At 52.2% G+C, this 9,875-nt stretch overlaps 1 long non-coding RNA gene across 1 annotated transcript; it reads left to right on the top strand.

Annotated features, from left to right (window-relative positions):
- Positions 1-244: 244 nt before the first annotated feature.
- LOC107323299 lies at positions 245-9,370 on the top strand. Its single transcript, XR_001559202.2, has 3 exons — positions 245-911; positions 5,343-5,457; positions 9,018-9,370. It is a non-coding gene; the product is annotated as an uncharacterized LOC107323299 (long non-coding RNA).
- The last annotated feature ends 505 nt before the right edge of the window (positions 9,371-9,875 follow it).

Consider the following 9,875-nt stretch of genomic DNA (forward strand, 5'->3'; position numbering starts at 1 on the left):
GCCAGGTTGGATGGGGAATGGGGTTTTTCAAAGGGTAATGCCTCTCTCCAGGCTTGGCCTTTCCTTGCAGCTTTTGCTGCCCATCTGCCTGCCTCTCTGGCTCCTGAGATGCATCCTCTGGGATGCTGAGGGCAGGCGTCAGCAAGGAGGGCTTTCCAGGAAGGCTGATGCTCACAACCCCCCCCCCTCCATCCCACAGGGAAAGATCTGAAGACGTGGTTTGGTTGGGTTGGTGTTTTTTTCTTGCATGTGCTGAGCACGCTCCTGCCATTTCCTTATCAAATTTCATTGCATCGATCTGAGGCACGGCTGTGAGCCAGGCTCAGTTCCTTCTTAATGAGTTTCTGGTGGAGAGAAATGTCCTAACAGCATCCCAGCAGGGTCCCCGTGGCTCTGCTCTGGGCTCCCAGCCTTGCTGCCCCACATCCTGCACGCTCCAGGCATCTGAACCCATCACATCTGAGCACCCTGTGCTTGTCCTTGTGGATGCAAACCTGCTGCTGGCCATCCCTCAGCCACGTTGCTACATGGTGGCTGTCCCCGTGGACCTGATGACAGCCAGACATAGATGTGATAGCTGGGTTCAGACAGAGGCAAAGGGCAGAGCTCAGCTCCCACTCTGACTCATGAACGCGAGCAGCTCATTTAGTTAGTGCCCTATTGAGACATCAGCCTCATCCAGAGCAGTAAAAGCCACAGACAGGCTGTGGGGCCGACTGTGGGGCTGAGCCCTGCTGCAGGCGGGTCATACTGGAGCCAACAGACAGCTCTGTCTATTGCTGGTGCTACAGAAGCAGGGATGGAGCAAAGCATCCCCATAGGGACAGCCCACCTGCCAGGGGCTCAGATAGCCACGGCTGCAAGGAGATGGAAGCCTGGAGCTACCCCACAGCATCCGTGATGGGTAAAAGGTGGGAAATGCAAAGCAGATCTGGGAAAGGGGTTATTTGTGCATCTGGCATTGCAGGGCAGGCGTCATTAGCAAAGAGTGCGAGACAGATGTTGGGACAACAGCTGGGGACTGTCTGTCTGCAGAGCAGTTCTGGTGAGCAAAATGCTTTGGAATGAACAGGGAAAGAGAAAGGGGGAGGGGGTTGATGGGCTGGTTGCCCTTACCCTCTTGTCAGTGCTGAGTACATGGAAGCAGCTTTATTGCAAGGTGAGGAACACGTGCTGGGCCATTCACAGTGGTGTGGGTGTTGCTGGGAGCATCGTGTCCCAGGTGTAATTGCTGGGCTGCAGGAGTTTCTCCCTTCTCTCCCATGCCCAGACCTGCTCCTGAAGCAGCAGCAGCCCTGCAGATAAGCAGGTGTTAGGATGGGGATTAGAGCCTATTTACCACCTCACTGCCCGGACATGCAAAAATAACAAAAGCAATTAGGAAAAGGTGGTGAGGATAGCAGTGCTAAAATAGGAGCAGGTTTGCATTTCTGTGCCCAGGGTAGAGGGGTGACTGCAGCCCAAAGCACTGAAGGAAAGGGCCAATGGCAAAGTGTGAGTTGCTAATTTGCTCCCAGTGGTGCAGCCACGGAAGGAATCCCGTCTGAATAAAGTCCTTTCTGCTCTGATTAATTGTCCCCTCCTGGTTATGAACAATGCAGAACAACCCAGGGATAATATTCACGCGAGGGGAAATGGGGAAGACGGTCACCCAAACGTTGCCATTAACGAGGCTAAATAGCCAAGGCTGGCCCTGAATGCATGAGGGAGCCCTGGGAGGAAGGAATGTCCCCTATTAGCCAAACCCCAAGTGGCCCAGCCACCACAATAAGGCCGAGCTGCCCCGCTCCTCACTGCCTGCTGCTGCTCCGGGTTCAGTTCAATGTCAGCCCAGCATCCACAAGCTGCAAATTATCAGAGGGCGTGCGGCTCTTTCAGCCCCACTGAACCCTATCCATGGGGAAATAATCCCACTGAGCAAATAATCCCACTGAGCATCAGGGAGTTCCTACCCCCTCCCATCACCACAGCTCTGGGTTCCCTGCAGGCTCAGTGTTGCCCTATGGGATGCAGGGAAGGCAGTAGGGCTGGGAACCCACTGCTGTCTTTGCATCTTTGCATCCCCAAGAAGTGAGTGGTGCAGGACTATCACACCAATGGGAAGCATCACAGCGATGCAATGGGGGGACAGCTGTGCTCCAGCTGTGGGGCTCTTCCCCAGGTCCCCGTGGGTCAGCAGCTAATTGCCTTCCCTTTAAAACAGGGAAATAAATGCGCTGGGTTTACTGGGCAGCCTGGGAGCTTTTTATGGTTGCCACCCACTGCAGCCCCAACCCAACGTTGCCTTCAGGCAACGACCTCGGTGGCAGCAGAAGCACTGGGAGCAGTTGAAATGTGGCAGAAAGGATTTGGCTTCATCCTTAACCGCTGCCTTTCAACACGTCATCCTTCATCCCCAGCTCTGCCTGCTTCTCCCCAGCCAGCCCCGCTCCCATTGTTCCAATGTGTTTATTTGTTTCAAAGAGCTGCATTGCCAACTGATTGCTGGCATTTCTGGGGGAGTTTGGCTTTTCTTTCTCTATAAGAGCCCCCAAAAGGCACCAAGCTGTTGTAAGGTGAACCCCATCCAACCCCACCTCTGCCCTGTGGGGCTGAGGGTGTGTGGGATGTGACAGCCCCAGGGGCTGCAGGAGGGAGGATGGATGTCCCTGGTGCTCTGGAGGAGGTGGCAATGGGATGCAAAGCACTGTGAGCAAGTCCCAAAGGCACCTTCATTTCCCTTCTGCAATGCGCTATGGAAGTCCCTAAAGAACTCAGACCTATATGGGATGCCCTTTAGGGGATGCTGGCAAAAAGAAGCCAAGAAAGGGAATGGTCTGTGGTTATTTCCCATTGGGAAAGGTTCGTGGCTGTTTCTAGTTGGGAAGGATTCATGGTTATTCCCCATTGGGAAGGGGTTGTGGTGATGCTGTGGGCTCAGCCCAGGGTCCCTGCCCCGTGCCACAGCATTCCCATGAGAACCAATTCCCGTGCCCAGCCACCTCCACCTCCCCTCCTCTCCCCCCTGCTTAATTGCTCTGCAAATGTTAAATGTTTTGGCTCAGCATCCAGACCCCTGTCTGGCTCCTGCAGATACAACCTAACCCTAGGGGAGCGCCGGGGCTCCGGCCCCTCCGTTCCCCTCTTTGCCATAGCAGCGAGCCCCCGCCAGGATGGCCATTGTGTCCCCCTCCCCTGGACAGAGCACCTGGAGACCTCCTTGTAAAAACTTCATTTGCTGGGGAAAGCTTTGATTAAAGCTGCCTGGCGGGGGGCTGCCCCATTCCCGAGTCAATATTGGTTTTGGAGCAGATGGGGGTGAGATGGGGGCTGCGGGCGCGGGGCCGGGGGATGCCTTGGGGGCCCATGGCAGCGCTGCTGAGATCAAAGGGGGGCAGACCCGGTGAGGTGGGGCAGCCCCACACACTGGAAACCTCTGGGAACAAAAGCATCAAAGTAAATCAAATGAAACTAATTGAAGAGCTTTAGCATTAAATAACGAGGGAGAGGCTTTTCATGAAACGCCAGCTTCTTCCCGTCAAAAAAACAAACCCAGGGACTTGCTTCCAAGAAACCCAACGCGACCATCCTTCACGACAACAATCCCTAAACCCAAACACAGTGCACAAAAGGGGGAGATGGGGATGGTTGTGTGAGCCCACAGGGCTGTGGGGAGGGAGGTGGGCAATCTAGGCATGTTTTCCCATACTACTCCAAGGCCATGGGATGTGGGCACTGTTGTTGTGATACAGGAACACAGGGATGCTCAGAGCATCACCCAGTTCCATCCCTGTCTGTACCAGCTGTGCCATAGGAAGTCTTTGCCTATTGGCACCGATGGCACTTTCTCATCCTTGGGGTTTAACCCCTCTTGGCCAGGCATGAGGTCAGTTTTCCATCCCAAAATGGAGAGGGAGCAATGATGGGATCAGCACACAGCCCCACACCCCCCTGCCAGCCCAGCCTGGGAAATGAAAGCAGAGAGACGAGGGGATGGGCCAGAAGGAAAGCCATTGAAATGTCCTCGTTAGCCGCTGGCTAAACCGGATTGTGGCCATGATGAAAGAAACCCACATGAAGACAATTAGACTAAATTATGTCCAGTCACAGAAGACAAGTTAACAGTGAAATGCAAGGCAGTCCGACTCCAGCCAGGCTCGATGTCTGGCTTACCCCATCGCTGCCACTCATACATCACCGATCAAGGGAAGCCCCTGCAGGTTGTTTTAAACTAGGGCCAGCGGGAGGTTGGGCTAATGAGTAAAATCTGAACATTCCTCAAATTTCCCATCCATCCCAGGGTGAGGGGAGGGTGGGGAAAGGGGGATGGGGACACAGTGGCACTCGGCACAGTGACAAAGCTCTGGGAGCAGGGAGATGCCAACCCTGATGGACCAGAGCTGTGCCAGCCTGGAGAAGTCCTCCATCAAAGCATTCACCTCCCTCCCCATCCCAATGGAGTGAAATGAAGCTGGGTTGATTAATGGTGTGGTTGGTTCCATGGTGGGGGTTGTGCCCTGTGGGTTTATCCAGTGAAGCATCCTTCTGTGGGTTACACAGGGATGTGGGTGTTGGGGGCACAGATGGCCCAAGGGATGCTCAGAGCAATGCGGGGCTGCTCAGCCCCCAACGTTCCCGCAGAGACAACCCAGGATCTCAATCGACTCCCAGCCTCATCCATAGCAAAGCCAATAAATAAATAAACCTCGCCCACCTCTTCGGGGTTCTTTAACAGGGGGGTGTGGAGGAGGGGAGAGGTAATTAAAAGACATCAAAGAGAGGGCAGGAAGAAAAAAGGCATTTTCAAGAGGGAAGAAGAGGGGAAACAACCATTGCTGATCGATACAATTGCAGTGCTTGAAAGCACAGAGCCACTCACCCATGGGACACCCTAAGGACCCATCCCCGGGAGCAGGACCCCAGCAGCGTCCCCTCCCTTAGCATCCTTGGGCTGATGAAGGTGATTTTGGCTTCTCAAAGGGGATAATGGCCAAGGGAGCAGCGTGGGGATGTGGGGTACCAATAGGATGTGGAGCCAGAGGGAGTGGTATGGATGGATGCAGAGCCTACTGTGTTGGATGCACGCAGCAGGTCAGAGCACAGGATTTTACTCATCCTTCGAGCCTTAAACCCATGGAATTAAAACAAAAAACCCACAATTAGAAGAGAGGAATTAATCAGTAAATCAACTTTTACCCTTTTTCTTCGTTAATGAAACCAGCATATGGTCCCCATCCTGAAGACCAGCCGCCTCCTGCTCGTGGTTCCTCTCTCTCTGCCACACTCATTCCCTCCACCTCGTCCCCGTCTCCATCGCCCTCTCCCTGGGATTTTAATTACATTCATCTATTTCCACTCACTAGGTCTGTCACTTTGCAGCGGGGCCGCTGTAATTATGCTGTGGGAAGCAGAGCTCACTTCGCCGAACCCTGAGCGGATTAAGGATCCTCCGTGCCTTTTCCCACCCCTCTCTGCCAGGTACCTGCACAAAGATGACAGATGGTCAGGGACCATTTATTTCCCCTAATGAGCTGGTACAAAAGGAGATGCCTCCTAAAACACGTGTATATTTTCAGTTAACTCAAAATGACCCAAACTCCCGTGGTTTTGGTTGGGAGACTGGGAAGGGTCTGAACGTGGAGCGTGCCAATAAGATGGGGATTTAGGGCTGCTGCGTGGGAAATGGGGTTGAGGGATATTAAAGGCTTCAGCCCTTCTCAGCTCAGCCAGAAGCCAACACAACTGTGAGGCTTAGGGCTGCCGATGGGCACTGAGGGATGCCAAAGGATGAGGAAGATAATTCCAACGTGCAGAGATCATGGCATGAAAAGGGCGCAGGGATGCGGAGCCTGAGCTGATGCAAAGCACCAAAGCTTGGAGGATCTGCACAGATTTGTGCCTGCGGATGGCTAATCCATAAAACTTTAACCCTTTGGGGTTTAATCTCCATGAGAAGCTTTTTCCCATGCCAAACATGGGCACCCACACCTAGCCCCCAGCCTCAAAGTTATGGGATAGCATAGATTTCTTATCCAGGAGATAACATTTTTGCTGTTCCCATCCATTTGCTGGAGGCAGCACCTGGATGATGGGTACAACCCACAATGGGCCCAACTCTTTGCTCCAAATCAGCACTGGGGATGGCGCAATGGCCAATGAGACTGTCCTGGGAGGAGAGGTGATGGGAAAGCCAAGGGTCCTGACCCGTGCTGGTAATTAAAGACCCCACAGTGGTTTTTGCAATGGGGAGGGTTGTTCAGGCTGGACTCCAGCTCGTGTAATTACATTCAGCCCCACAGCCCCGCAGGGCGGCTTGGTGGCAGCTGTGACATGGCACAGTGCATGCCGGGGCTGCAGGGCGATGTGGGGGCACCCAGATAAAAGGTGAGCATGGGGATATTCAGCGCCCAACCCCGCTGTTAGCTCATTAAAAGACAACATTTGCAGGTCCCCTTTAAACTGTTTATCCACTATTGAAAATACCATATGTTACATGTCCATGAAGATCAGCTTTCAGCCGCAAGATAAGCCGCCTCCATTTATTGTTCTTCCTTTTCTCTCTCCCTCCCTCCCCCCCCAAAACGGGCTTTTAATTACATCCATCACCTCCCAGCCTGGGGATGGTGCCTCCTCACAGCCCTGCAAAGGAACGGGGCCCAATGCTTCCCTATGGAAGGGAGCGATGGTTTCGCTTCCCCGCACGCAAGTCCTAAAGCGAGCGACATTTAGCAGCCGCCGTGAAATCTCAGCTGGGATTGGAATTTATTTTAAGACTCCGGCCTTTAAATTTTTCATTAAACCTCTTCCCCCTGTGATGCACGAAGACCCGGGGAATGGCATGTTTGCATGCTTAGCACGTCAGGAGGGGAGGAGAGCGTTGCTTGGGCAAAGACGCCCCAATGCACATCCCTGTGCTGGAGCAGGAGCTCGCCCCGAGCTCCCTTAGCTCTGGGTGGGCTCTCACGGTGCTGCCTGCTGCAGGGCTTGCTGGAAGCACGCTGTCAGCAGGGCTGGCTGCTTGCAGCTCTGTCAGCTTTCAAGCTGAAATTCTCTGTGACTTTTGCAAGGAAGGCAAATGCCTGGAGGAGCTGTGAGGGGATGAAGCAGCCTGCAGGAGATCTGCTGCCTTCTTCCCCTCTGGTGCTCCTTTACAGCTCCTGCTGGCTGCAAGCACTGCTGCTACATCACCCCTTCCCATCAACACAGAATGACCCGGGTTGGAAGGGACCTCAAGGATCATGTAGTTCCAACCCCCTGCCTAGCAGGGCAACCAAACATACACCTTTACTAGATCAGGTTGCCCAGGAGACCCCATAGATCCCCATAGAGACCCCATAGATCAGGTTGCCCATGGCCTCATCCAACCTGGCCTTGAACACCTCCAAGGATGGGGCATCCACAACCTCCCTGTGCAGCCTGTTCCAGTTCCTAACCACTCTCCTAGTGAAGAACTTCCCCCTAACATCCAACCTAAATCTTCCCTCTTTTAACTTAAAACCATTTCCCCGTGTCCTGCTATTGTCAGCCCTTTCCAAGAGTTTACTCCCCTTCTGGATATAGGTTCCCTTCAGGTATTGAAAGGCTGCAATGAGGTCACCCCGCAACCTTCTCTTCTCCAGGCTGAACAAACCCAACTCCCTCAGCCTGTCCTCAGAGGGGAGGTGCTCACATCCCAAGCTGCTACAAGCAGGGTGCACCCCAGCACATGGGGAGGTTTGTGCAAGGCAGCAGCTTGCAGCCTGAGCTGCCGCTGCGCTCTGTGTGCAGCAGAGAGGTGTATCATTAATCTATTAATTATTCACACCGCGCCAGACGGGCGTGCAGGAGATCAGACGGGGATTGCTGGCTCCCAGCAAGCTCCTCGACTCTCCTTATGTCAAGAATTGCTCTTCAGTCACAAGCACGTTGTCACTGGCCACCTGCATGTGACGGGACAGTCTTTGTTAAAATCCCAATTAGCAGATAATAAGGGTGGCACAAAACCACCCTTCTCCCAAGCCCGATCGGCACCAGCCCTCCTATTTATTTATTGATGTGTTTAATTTTGTCCCCTCACTTTCTAAGCAAAACTGAGGGGCAAGAGGCAGCTCGGGTGAGTGGAGGAAGGGATGGAGCAGAAGGGTGAAGGAGGGAACCCATGCATAGGGTCATAGCATTGTAGAATCATAGAGTGGTAGAGCCACAGAATCATTGTATGATAGAATCACAGATCCAAAGAATGATTGAATGGTTGGGTTGGAGGGACCTTTAAAGATGATGAAGTTCAAACCCCCACATTGGGGTCCGTCCTGATCCCACAGTGTTGGAAGGCCCTGAGCAGTTTCCCTTTCATGGCTTGCTTGTAGTTGCCATTAAGCAACTTATTTTTAAGTTAATTTAAGTTAATTAACTTATAAATTAATGTGGGGTGATGAAGGATGAGCAGATTTAACAGGCCTGACAGCTGCTCTTGGCTCTTTCTTCTTCAGTAAGAACAACCAGAGGAAGCTGGAAGAGCTCATGGTCTGCCTGGTGTGAGGCATGGAGAGAAAAAGCTATAGGAGATGTGAGATTCCCTTTGCAAGGCTTAGGGGGGCTCAATGAAGGTCTTTCCAACCTAGTAACCATGATCCCATGAGATACAGAGTCCCCAACCCTAAAGGTGTTCCAGAACCATGTTAATATGGCACTGAAGGACATGATCAGTGGGGACATGGGTTGGGTTGGATATGGTGATCCCAAAGGTGTTTCCAACCTTAATGATTCTATGACTGTAAGCACAATGAGCCACCATGACTGCCCCGACATCACAGTGTGCCTTATTGGATGCCCTTCCAGCCAACTAAAATGACTCTTTTTACTTGCTATAAAATCAACACCGTGAAAGAAAGATGGTGATCTTTTCGAAGGGAGAAACAGGGCGCTTTGCTCATCGTTGTGTGACTCATCTGCTTCTTTTTAACTGGGGCAGGTCCTATGGAAGGAGCGAAATGACTCCAAGTCTTGAGTGACAGGGGGATGGAGACATTAATTAATCAACATTAATCTTCTCCATGCAGGTCTGAAGGGGTAGAAACCATCACTGAACGCCACATCGTCCCATGTAAACAAGGCGGACTTGTTCATTCTCTTTATTTTAGGTATCAAACTGAATGTTCCAGCTCTTGGAGAATTGGATTCACTCTTTCCAGGCGTGTCTCCCAGTGCTTTAAAGCTTTAAAGGCATCGCTCCACTCTTTTGGATTAGTGACCCATTCTAACTGCTCCTCATTGACCGACACTGTGGGTCTGTCAGAGTCCATTGGACGCAGCTTACAAAGGAGTTTGAGCCGGAGATGAAGAGTTTACAAAAAGTTTGTAGGAAACCACGGAGTCCTTTGAAAAGAGAATAAACTGCCACTGCTGTGTCTGGGCTGAGTTAATCTCATTAGGCCGAGCTCATCAACAGCCCCGATGAAAGGAGAGCAAAGGGGGGGGACACGGGTTGGGGAGGATGGAGAGAAACCAGGGACCTTTATAGCATGGAAGTCAAACCAAACCCATTGTGGCAGAGCCTACAGATGGCAAAAGGACACAGCTTTGCAAAGGCAAAGCAAATATCTTTGATGCTTTTTGTTCTATCTTTCTTTACTTCTTCTCAGGTATTTAGTGAGATTAATGGATACCAAAGTGAATGGGGATGGGAAGCACTGCAGATACGTGCCCTGGATGCTCGGGTGGGACGGGTTGATGGAGTTCACCTTGTCTATGTACAGCATGGAGAGATGGGAACCCTCACACCAAGCATTGCTCCTCCTCTGCCCCTTGGGAATGGGCATCACAACCACAGTGCATTTGTATGATGCACAACCACAATGCATTTGTATGATGCACCTCCACAATGCATTTCTATGATGCACTTGCATGGTGCAGCCAAG

This window comes from Coturnix japonica, chromosome 21 (genome assembly GCF_001577835.2).
Source record: "Coturnix japonica isolate 7356 chromosome 21, Coturnix japonica 2.1, whole genome shotgun sequence".
In the NCBI taxonomy this organism is placed as follows: domain Eukaryota; kingdom Metazoa; phylum Chordata; class Aves; order Galliformes; family Phasianidae; genus Coturnix; species Coturnix japonica.